Genomic DNA, 12,540 nt, shown 5'->3' with positions numbered 1-12,540 from the left:
CACAGAAAGGTCAGTCCAAACAAAGTAAAGAGAGGGTACAGGAGACCTACCAGTGAGTGAGTTCATACCTTAAGAGTAGATCAACACAAAACAATTTTCACCAATGACGTTATTATAACAGGTGGAAAAAAGAATGGAGTTCTCAATTATTTCATTTTACTTAGATCCACAATCAATACCCATAGGAGCAGCAATCAAGAATTCAAAAGACATGTTGCACTGGGAAAATCTATTGTCAAGGTTCTAAAGAACAAGGATGCTGGCTTCAAAACTAAGGTGCACCTGATCTAAGCCACATTTTCAGTTGCTTCCTACACCATCTGAAAGTTGGACAATGAATAAAGAAAACCAAAAATAAAAAAAGTAAAGGAGCTCTGGTGGCCTAGTGGCAAGAAGCTGCACTGCAACCCCAGAGGTACGCAGTTCTAATCCACCAGATGCTTTGCTAAAGGAGGGGCAATTTCCTCCTGTACCTGTCAGATCCAATTTGACGGTACACACAAAATAATAAAATTTTAAAAAACAAAAAAAAACCCAGTAGATCAAGATACTCATTTGTTTAGATTAATGCAGGATCAAGAGAATAAAATTAAAGAAGATGATAGTACAATTCTCTAGATCTACTAAGGAGCTAAATTTCATAGACTCCTTTTTATCTCTCATTACTGACTGACTGTTCAGGTGTCCAAGTTTTATTAACTTTTTTATTAATGTACTTATTAACTCAATTATGCCGCATTCCCTCTCAGCTGTCATCGAGATGGAAATGACTCATAGTAGACCCTCCAAACTGACCCTATTAACAGCCCAACTCCCTATGGACCGTACACTAGAGTCCCTTTATGCCTCATTAGTAAAAATAAGCAATTAACTTCAAAGAACTTGAGTTCTTGGGGTAAGGGTGAAGGGAGATTCCTTTAAAAATCAGTAGTTCTAAATGAGTAATTTCTTATCAGATGTTTTAAAAAACATCTGACAAAGATTACTTTAAGACTTCAAATAACTAGTTTTAAAGGGCCCATGTTTCTGATGTATTTAAACCTTTGTGATGTTACTATTTACTAACTAAAATAAAAGCCACAGGCTGAAGCCTTTTAAGTGCATTGTATTTTTTTTTTTTAAGATTAGGACATTCTGGTGGCCCAATGATGTGTGTCAATTCTCAATTACAAAATTCCAGTTTAAATTCATTTCAGTCCAATTCATTGCACTTATACGCAAAGACCTAAGATTATATCAGTTAAAACTATTTCACTTTTCTGAGAAAATTATAATTGGTCCCATCTCCTATACAGCCAGAGCAGTGACAGAAAGCCAAATAGTAAAGTCAATGTCTTAAAGGGAACTCTGGTGGCCCAATGGTTAAGAAGTTGCACGATAAATCCTAATAAACACTGTTCAAATCCACCAGGTATCCATGGAAGAAAGGTGGGGCAGCAATCTCCTCCCTTGTGAAAACCCACTGAAGGGTCAACTACGAATGAGTCAGTTCTGACTCAACGATACACAACTGTGTCTTAAAAGCAGTCACTGAAATATCCTGCTCTCACCTGTCCATGACTGGAGTCAGATTTCACTTATCAGTTCACCAACATGTCTGCCTCTCCATTTTGCTTAGGCAACACAGGCTTGGATTACAAGCATGGTCAGATTCTAAACTTGTCTTTTAAACCTAATTTTTACATAAGTTAGAACATGTATCATGTGCATCTAATATCAGTCAGACATTTGTCTTAGCATATAGAATACCTTTACATTCATAAAAAAATTGAGAAACTTTGATATAGTAAAATATATCTTTCCTCTTATGAGGAAATTGTGTACTCCAAATTTTAATATTTGAGGTACGTGGGGGTGGGAAGGGTGGTGCTTTACATAACTTTCATAAGTCACGGAAAGACTGTAATGAAGCTGTCCTGCTCACTTGAGAACAGATAGAAGCAAGTCTGGGAACCTCTGAAGGAAACCACAAAAGATAAGGACAAAAGAAAATTTTCATTTATAAAGCATGTTATACTGGGCAGTGCAGGATCTAAGCCTGACAATACAGTCGATAAAATTATCCTTAAGCAAGATGATTTCTTGTCTATTTCAAATGACTCAACAATAAACAGCATGATATGCTTAGTCACAGTCAAATTCATGTATTAGGTTACTCTTAAGGGAGTTTGAGATCTTATTGAATGCAGGGAGGCAATTGGTTTATCTGTAATCTGATGCATTTTGTAATCCTAGACTTACCACTCAAAAAGAACTCGAAGTGTGAGTGATACTGTAGGAATTAACCGCAAAACTTATCAGATAATGAAGTTTTTATTTGACATACTTGCAAGACCATTCAATTTTTTAAGCTTCTGTACTTGGAAATGAAATCACTTTCCAACATAAGTAGGCAGTAGATTCATTCACATCACAATGGAAAATTTAAGTGATCTGAAATTCTGCCATGTTTTCAGACCACAGAGTAAGGAGTCGGTATTGTCCTGGGACACTGATACGTTCTATTGTGACGTTCTGTTGAAAAAAATGCATGTCTAAAAGACCCAAGCCTAAAGTTTCCATTAAAAAGTGAACCACCGTCAAGACACCTGGAGTTAACTTTTAGAGAGTTAGGGCTCCCAAAGCACCCCTCTATGTCGAGGGGAGCTGCTATTTATAATCTCCGCCTGAAAGACTTCAAGTCGTGGCAAAATAATGGAGAGAGCTTATTCGGGAGGAGCCAGGGCTGGTAGCTAGTGACGCCAGATGCAAGGGAGGGAAAGGATGAGGGCCAGCAGTCCTAGACTATACCATCACCACCCTATCTCAGGATAGTGGTTAAAAAAAAATACGTGTATGTACACACACGTGTACACACACACACACACGCCCACGCCAAGAAACAAAACAGCATCTGCAATTCAAAGCCTCACTCCCATCCCTGCCCAAGTCCCCCAGGTCAGCATATTCACCATCAAGGGAGGCCCTAGCCCGTAGCCCTGCAGCGCGACTCCGCGCGGCACAACCAGCTCACCAGGTGCAGATAGGGCCCCACCTGGAGCTCCACTAACAGCTTCTCCCTCCCACCTGGACGCCGACAAGGCGCCGGGAGGGCTCACTGCCCGCTGAGGCTTCGCCAAGGGCAGGGGCGGGGTGGGTGGACGGGGCCCTGGACAGCATCTCCGAAGAAAGGAGTCCCTCAGGGGGTTCCGTCGGGCCTGAGAGAAAGCCAGGCCTAGTGGCCTCCCGCCCCTGACAGGCCTCAACTGCAGCGGTGCCGCCACCCAGTCCACAATCTGCAGCGCCACCGCCCCTTCCAGTTCGTTCAGCGGCTACTCACGGTGTTCGCCTCAAGAAGACCGCAGACCAGGGGCTGGTGAGAGCTGGGCAGCCAAGAGAAGAGGATAATAAAGGAAAGCGGAGAACAAGGCCAGTACGGCGGTGCGCGGCGTCGGCCTTTATAGCGGCGGGAGAAGGTGCCGAGGACCTCTGAGCCTGTGGCGTCACAGAGCTGGCTGGGCTGGCCGTAGAGATCGCCTGACGGGAGGCCAACGAGGGCGGGTGGGGTACAGTGGTGCTGCTGGGGCCAGGCTGGGCAGAGAAACAATTGATCAGGGTGAGAGGGGCCAGAGGGTCGTTATTCTTACCCCTTCCCTTGAAAACGTGATTTTTTCCCCCCTCAAAGCGGATAACAAGGAGCAAGAACAATACTTCCGCAGTCTGAAAGGGTCCTTCAGGCAGGAGCTGTCTTAAGCGAAATTAAAGTCCCCAGGCCTGAAAAGCCTAGAAACAAACAAGACTAACGTGTGTTAGGCAGGGGAAGGGGAGGCGTGGCGTCTGGGAGGAGCGCTGGTGCTCCTTTCATGTTGAGAAACAGGGTTTCCAAAACCTAGAGCTGGCAGATGCCCATTTGCTATTACTGCTTTGAGCCTAGGATAGGCCAAGTGCTATGTGCTTAACGTGAAATTATCTCATTTTTACAGTCATTGCCTGAAGTAAAAATATTATCTCTTTCCCTCTCTCTGTATGAGGAAACAGGTTCAGAAAGGTTAAATTGTCAGAAGCAAAATTTTAGGTTTGATGTTCTTAACCTTTATTTCACTTAGTTTCTGAAGTACTTTCTTGCTCAAAAAGAGCCTGGTCTTGCAGAAACCCGTCGGGAGAGACTTTTTTCTGGCAAGGAGTATCCGCTCTGTAAACATACACTGACCCTCCATGTCTGTGAAATACAGCATTGGAAATTTCAGCTGTCAACCAGGCACCCGCAGATGTATGGGGTGTCCCCACAAAGTCATAGTGGGATCCACAGGTTGAAGCCAACTAAAGGAAAGAGAGAAGTCTAACATGTACCCACACCACACTGCGCACCCCATCTTCAATCTAGCCTGGTCAGGGATTGTGCAGCTGCACTGCCCTATCTCGCTGTGCCTGGGAAGAAGGTGTAGTCCCAGCCCAGGACTCACTTGGATAAGAGGCATGTGGAAGACAAAGACACTTCACACAGGGGCCCTCTAAAGAGGCCTATAGTTCCCCTGAGATGGGGCCAGGCAGAGAAGCCAAGTAACTCCTTGAATTACCAGGCCTTTTGTCTAGTCTACTAACTGTGGTATCCAGTGTCTGCCAGGTTCCACAGCAGATGACAAAAAGATGAAAGGACCTACAGTCCTCATTCTTTTTCTGCCCTCAGTAACTCCAGCCTTAGGCCAGGTAGTTAAGGCCAGTGAAGCCCCACGTGGCCCCTTTCATATATCAGGCACCTTGTAACACTGATTGAACATCCTAAGCAGGATTAGGCAATGCTAGGTCACACATCTAGCCTGAGGACCCAGAACAGAACCTGGAGAAACATGATGTTGTTGTTGTAAGGGACTCATTGCTGACCCTCCAGTGTTTTGTCAGAGGCTGTAAATCACATGGGAAGAGAGTGTACATCTTTCTCCCATAGAGCTGTGGGTGGATTTGAACCACTTGCTTTTGTATTGGCAGCACAACTCATTACCTACTAGGCCACCAATACGTTTTCCCAAATATGTCTGGGGACCCCTAAAATTTATGCTTGTTTTTAATGTGATTATTGCATTTACTGATGAAACGAAAGCTACATATATGTCATTATATGTTTCAGCTACAGTGAGTTCGAGTATATCAGATATTGTGAGGCTGGCACAGGATAGAACAAAGTTCACACTGTTGTTCTAGGTCCCATAGGTCGCTATGGGTTATCTCAACCTGATGCCACCTAACAGTGACAATTATGTCTAAATTATCTCGGGAAAGATACACAATAAATTGTAAATTTCTTGTCTCAGAAGGGAACTATATGTCTACGGGACAGTGATGGGAGTTTTTCTACTTTATACCCATTTTTACCTTTTGAATTTTTAATCGCTATGAATGTACTGAAGAGTAATGATGTCAGTCTGAAGACTAAGGTGCACCTGATACAGATCATGCTCTTCGCAATTACTTGCTATTCATCAGAAAGCTGGACAACAACTACGGATGATAGAAGGCGTATTGATGCCTTTGGGCTGTGGTGCTAGAGAGGAGTGTTGAATTTATATACCATGGACTCCTAAGAGAACAATCAAGTTTGTCCTGGAGAGGGTGGAGCCAGGCTGCTCCTTGGAGACAAGGATTCTGAAGCTTCATCTAACATACTTTGGGCAATTTGCAAGGTGAGATCAGTCCTTGGAGAGGGAAATCATGGTTGGGAGGGTGGAGTGACAGTGCAGGAGAGGAAGATCCTTGATGAGGTGAATTGATTCAGTGACTGGAGTAACAAGGATAGGTGTGTTGAAGACAGTAAGACTGGCAAGGGATAGAGCAGGATTTAGGGGTATTGTGCATATGGTCACTATGAGTTGCAAGAGACTTGACGGCACATAATAACAACAACACATGAATGTATTATATATTTTTAAACATTTTTTCACTTAAAAAATGGCATTGGGAAAGATTAACATGTAGATTCTTGGATCTTATCTAGATCTAATGCATCAACCTGCCTGGGGTAAGACTTTCTGCCTTTTAAACAAGTTCTTCAGGTGATTTGTTTAGGCCTAGAGTAAATTGAAGAAGCTCTATACTAGGATATCAGTGATGAAGCACTGGAAAGAAGGGTGTAGCAGTGTCTGTCAGGGGTGACTTGTTTAGGTACAAACCTTCTAGATCAACTCTCCCTTAATTTTCCACCCAGAAGGAACAAAGCTGTTGCTGGACTATGAAGTATAGGTTCTACAGTCCAGCAACTCATCCCACTCATTACCTACCTAATCCATGTTACACATATGACACAATCTTGCTTACAGAAAGTGGTGAAAAAGATCAGGACTATAAGCCTTCAGCATGATTACACCACAACATAAAGAAAACAAAAATTCTCACATCAGGACCAATAAGCAATATCATGATAAATGGAGAAAAGATTAAAGTCATCAACTATTTCCTTTTACTTGTGTTTACAATTAATACCCATAGTGATGAAAGTTGTACAATTGTTCAGGTCTTTCCTTCATAGGGTGGATATGAGTCGCCTATGACTCAAAGGCACTTAACACCACCACCACGAACATAGAGCTCTTTTGGCTAATGGATAGAAAATTAGGCTACCAAGTCAAATGTGGGTGATTTTACTCTGCGGCCCTCAGGCCTGGTTTTAATTGTTTTTGGTCATACATTCTTCTCAGTGGTATAGCACTGGTCTGTGCATTGCTGTACAGAGGTAACTTGTGATTGCTGTGATGCTGAACACTGAGACACTGATGCATCAAATGCAACAATGGTTACCAATGGTGGACAGTGTTTGGTGGAGCTCCCCAATTAAATCAAGCTTGGAAGCAGGAGTGGCATCCACTTCCAAAATAGCTTGCCTTCAGAAAGTCTATGAACTTGGAGAAACAATTAAAGTTATACAAGTGTTCAGGTCTTTTGTTCATAGGGTCACTATGAGTCATCTACGACTTGATGGCACTTAACAATAGCAGCAGCAATAGTCGATAAATTAAAAGAAATATTGGTTTAGGCAAAGGTGCCGTAAAGGACTTCTTTAAAGTGTAAAGAGCAAAGATGTTTAAAAACTATAGTGTGTCTCATCTAAGTCATGATATTTTTCAGTTTCTTCATTTTCATGTGAAGTTAGACAATGAATACGGAAGACTGAAGAAGAATTGATGCCTTTATAGTATTGGCAAAGAATGTTGAACATCCTGTGGACTGCTTAATAAAACCCAAACAAATCTGTCTTGGAGGAATTATAAGCAGGGTGATCCTTAGAGGTGAAGCTGCTGTCAGGAGAGGCAAGTCACAGAAAAAGGCAGCATCATCCTGGATAAAGTAGAGGATCATCTAAAGAGAGAAAGACCCTTGGAAGCCCTAGGGGGACAGTTCTGTCATACAGAGTTGCTGATTTATAACTGACTTAATGGCTGTGGGTTTTTGTATCTGCACAGGTTGGGAAGGATTGACTCCCATAGAGTCCCCTTGGTGTATGTAGATATATGTGTGAATATAAGGGAAGATCAATACCTGGCTCCAGAGCTGGTTAAGGTATCATTCTACATTAATCCTTCCACACACCTTGTGGTAAAAGTTCTTGCTCTGTTAAAACAGGAAACTCAAAACCAAAGAAAAGGGATTTTTTTTCCTCCCATTGTTCCACAGAGCAGGACTGAGACTCCTAGACTCCAGCCCCACCGGAGCTCCTCCTCACATCGCAGCCCAGAGACTTAATCTAAGCCTTATCCCTCAAATGCCAGAAACAGTTTTCTAATTTACAATTGTTCACAGCAGGCTACCTTCAGGTCATCTAAAGACCTTGAGTTCAAGTAAACCAGTTGGGTAAGTTGGGTTTTTATGACACTGGTGAATTCATTTCAAGATGACTCTGCAAATACAGCCATCATTGTTGCAAAAGGATCAAAGGAGGGAATCTTGAGAAAATCAGCCTCTTCAGTACATCTGGGAAAATCTAGCAGTGAAGTCCATAGAGAGTTGTGCTGTTAACCTGAAGGCCAAGCTTCTCTGGTCATTCAAATCCACTAGCAACTCCAAGGGAGAAAGGGGTATTCTCCTCCCATGTGATTTAAATTCTCAGAAACTCAACTCAGGCTCAGCTGTGAAAAGCAACTCAATTAGTCAGTACCTCTAAAATGGGCCTGGCTGCCTAGAATTCAGTTCACGCTTCCTTCCTCTGGCATCTTTCCAAGGATTCTGGTCCATTCTGGTCTCTGGGTATGTGTTCCAGCCCATAGACTAGGAAGCAAGGCTGTTTCATGGCTAAAGATTTGGCTACACCTGGCTACTGTGTAAGCTTTTTCAGCCTTGTTTTCCTGTTAGACTGTAATCACTAGGGTTCTAGAGTTAGACCACCTGCCTCTATTTGTCTCTTGGGCAAGTTAGTTACTTTATTTCTCTGAGCCTCATCATCCTCTGTTCAGCTGCTGCTCCTTTCATTTTGGCAAACTCTAGACCTTCCATCTATAATTGGACCATCATATTATTTCACACAAACATTTTTTAAAAAAAATCATTCTTCGATCTCGATATGCAAAATGCACTCTGGAAACCCAAAGCATTTTAGAACAAGAATGGCTTTTATGGAACACTGAAAGCCTAAGAAACTGAATGAAGAATTCGTCCCAAATTTTGGTGCAGCAGCAGATGTATGTCTGATGTAATAGCAAGACTTCCAGAAGCCTGGAGGTGGGGAAAAGATTGAGCCAAAGAAAACTCAAGTTGGCTACAGGTATGGATCCCTGTGAAGGGACTCTTTCCTCCTCTTTAACTCCTGCACCTCAATCCAGGGACAAGGAGATATTAGAACCCCTAGATAACTCTAGGGGACTCTGAGTGGGAAGAATCTGTGACTCTGGTCTAAAGAGTCTTTCACAATGGACAGGAATGGCAGTGACCAAGAAGAAATTACAGCAGGGAGAGGGCCTGGATGCCTCTCAGGCTCATGCCTAATATGCGACATTCCCGAGAGATACTGAAATAAGTCCTGAACCCCTCGAACAGTATAATAGTTGCATAAAGAGTACAGAGATGACCAGGAAGGGACTTCCGGGATGTAAGAGGGATACCTAAACAGATGATCCTGAATAGTCCAAACCAGAGTCCGCAGCACAACTGCAGCCATCTGTATGCACAGTAAAAACCAATGAGGAGAAAGAGGGCTGTGCTCACGCCAGGGCTAAATGCGGTAGTGGTTCACTGAGTCCACCAGGCTGCCGGGCCAGACAGCGGTGCCATGGCAGACGAAGAGCTGGACCAGGTGCTCAGGAAGCAGAGACTGGCCGAACTGCAGGCGAAGCATGGAGATCCTGGTGCTGCAGTTCAACAGGAAGCAAAGCTCAGGGAAGCAGAAATGAGAAACCAGCCATAGCCAGGTTAAGTACATTAGCACTTGTAAAGCCTGAACAAAGTAAAACAGTACAGAATTGCCTTATATAGATGGCAAGATATGGACAATTAAGGGGGAACGTATCTGAACAAGTTTTAATAGAAATCCTTGAAAAAGTAAGGCAACCAACGGGGGAAAAACAAACAAACAAACAAAAAACCCCAACAAGTTACATTCAACAGAACAAGAGTAATGGACTCTGATGAAGATGACGATTATTGAATAAAACTGTTTAAACTTAGTGGAACAATTTCTAGGACAGCTAGTATTTGGCAGAAGTTAAGATATGATTAAATGTTTACTTTGTTTATAGTCTGTAAATGCCTCTAAAAAAGAAACTTGTTACATAACAATTTAAAAAAAAAAATCAAACCAATGATGACAGCTCACAAATGACAAGGTCCACTTGCCTCTGGGCACTAGGAGAAGATGGATGATGACCAAGGAGCAGACAGCCTCTGGCCCCCTCACCTCACACTCTATGCCATAACCACATAATTTCTTTAAAATGTAACAGTGACCCTGGATAGGGGAAAAGTTGATACCCTCTATCAGCTTGATAGAGTATAGACTGGGAATGACTAATCATGCACTCACTGGACTGAATTTGCCAAAAATTATTATATTTCGTTTCAGCTGTCAGGTAGAAATAGATGGTATGGAGAATAATTAGGGAAATAGGTGCACTACCACTTTGACACTCCTGAATTTTCTGAAATTTCCTGCAGCCACAGTGGTCTTGACTTGCAGACTGGCCCCAGGAGCATAAGAATCACACAGACCCATGGCTTTCTCTCTTTAAACCTCTCTTTTCCTATTAATTAGGGATACCTACCTCACAGGATTTTGGTAAAAATGAATTAGTTTAGTCACTTTAACGATTAAACCTAAAGGAATGACAATTCCAAGCATTGACAAGGACCTGGAACTGGAGCACTCCTATGTTGCTGGGGGAAGCACAAGTTGGTATATTTTGGAAAACTGATTGGCACTCAATCAATTAAATGACAGAAGATAATTAAGCTAAACATGCATACACTAAGTGCCCCAACAGAAGATAATTAAGCTAAACATGCATACACTAAGTGCCCCAACAATTACAATTATGGCAATATATCCAACAGAAAGAAACATCATGTCCACTGAAAGTTATGTTTAAGAAAGTTCATAGCAGCTTTATTCATAGCACCCCAAAACCGTTGTGTCATACAGTTGATTATGACTTACGATGATCCATGTGTTACACAGTAGAACTGCTGTGTAGTGTTTTCATTGCTGAAACCATGACAGAAGCAATACCTAAGGGCCTAATGTGGGGGCTCTGGTGGCCTATTGGCAAGAAGCTGCACTGTAATCTTGAAGGCATGTGGTTCAAATCCACCAGCTGTTCCACAGGAGAATAGGCAATCTCCTCCCATGTGATTAACTGCCTCTGAAAACCCACCAGAGGGTCAACTATGGGTACTTGATGGTACACAGTAACAAACATAAAGGCCCTGACTAGACCCTAGTGGCCTAGTGGTTAGAAGTTGTGCTGCAATCCCAAAGGCAAGCAGTTTGAATCCACCAGCTGCTCCGCAGGAGGATGGGCAGTCTCCTCTCATGTGATCAACGGCCTCTGAAGGGTTCCAACTTGACACACAACAACAAGAAGGAGGAGCCTTAGCAAAAACTGGAAATAAAGGGGAGCTCTGGTGGCCTCGTGGCAAGAAGCTTCAACTACAATCCCAGAGGTGCACGGTTCGAATCCACCAGATGCTCTGCCGGGGAAGGAGGGGCAATCTCCTCCTGTACCAGTCAGATCTGATTTGATAGTACACACACACACACACACACACTAATTAAAAAAAAACACTAGAAATAACAAATCTTATCAACAGTAAAGCAAATGAATAAACTGTAGTATATTCATGACAGGGAATACGAAATAAAATGAAACTACGTATGTAAGAAGAAACATCAATATCCTGCAATAATATGGGTAAATGAATTGAGACAAAGAAGCTAGACATGCTAGTTATTCATGAAAACGGAGACCAAAAAATAGGCAAGTCAATGGGAAAAGAAGACAAAATAATGTATATGGTAACCCTTTGGAAGGGTAGAAGGTCTGGTTGCCTGGCACATTCCATGTTAGTTTGCTCTGTGGAAGAAATGACAGTCTCCTATAAAGATTTATGGCCTTGGAAACCCAATGCAGGGTCGCTGGGAGAAGCGACTTGACAGCAGTGGGTGTGGATTGGCAAGGAGGTAAGTATTGAGGAAAGACACTTCTTGGATACCAGGAATGTTCCGTCTTGAGCCCGGTGATAGTTTTACAGGGGTTTGTTATTCTTGTTGTTAGGTGCCGTTGAGTTGAGGACAACTCAATGCACAGGTGTTTGCATAAAAAAATTTCCCTGGGCTGTAATCAGTTCAATGTACTTTAGTGCATGTAGATGATAACTCATTTAAAAAGACACCACCTCAAACTCATTGTTGTTGAGTTAGAACCCTCTACTAGCTGACTCTCCAGCAGGTTTTCTGAAGGCTTTAAGTAGCACAAGAGGAAACCTGTGGATTTAAACTGCCAGAGAGAGGCTGCCTTTGGAATAGCAGCTCACCTTGCTATCAACTGCACCACCAGATCTCCTTTTTTTTTAAAAAAAAAAATAGGGCTGAGGTAAAGAGTGACCGATAAGATAGAGACATGAGCAGCTCTATATTTCAATCTCCCCAAAACATTTCTTTTTCCCTCTCCATAATCATAATGTTTTTGAAAGTACAACGTAAGTGAGGGAATTGAGAAAGGTAATATAATATTCTGATGATCTGATCAAGCAAAAAAAAAAACAAACCATTACAAAGCATATAGATAATTAAGAATCATGGCTCATCAAGAGAACAAGATGTAGCATAGTGAAGTGTCCGACTATACTATAGATTCGATTGCCTATTAGTCCCTTTAGAAATGTCAGTGTTTATTTCCTGTGTTGATATTACATCCATATGTTTCTTTATACTTATTGTATCTTAGTTTTTGGGTTTTTTTGTTTGTTTGTTTGTTTGTTTTATATATATATATTTTTTATTGGGAAAAACATATTGGTGGTACAAGGAGGTGAGGGTTGGGGGCAGAAGGGTGAGGATGGGCCAGGATGCAGTTGCAGAGCTGCACA

General features: G+C 42.3%; 1 pseudogene; it reads left to right on the top strand.

Moving 5' to 3' along the window:
- Positions 1-9,229: 9,229 nt before the first annotated feature.
- LOC102856041 lies at positions 9,230-9,604 on the top strand (annotated as a pseudogene).
- The last annotated feature ends 2,936 nt before the right edge of the window (positions 9,605-12,540 follow it).

This window comes from Elephantulus edwardii, unplaced genomic scaffold (assembly GCF_000299155.1).
Source record: "Elephantulus edwardii isolate Elephantulus edwardi_28Jun2011 unplaced genomic scaffold, EleEdw1.0 scaffold00064, whole genome shotgun sequence".
Classification (NCBI taxonomy): domain Eukaryota; kingdom Metazoa; phylum Chordata; class Mammalia; order Macroscelidea; family Macroscelididae; genus Elephantulus; species Elephantulus edwardii.
This window is presented reverse-complemented; position numbering and strand designations above follow the sequence as displayed.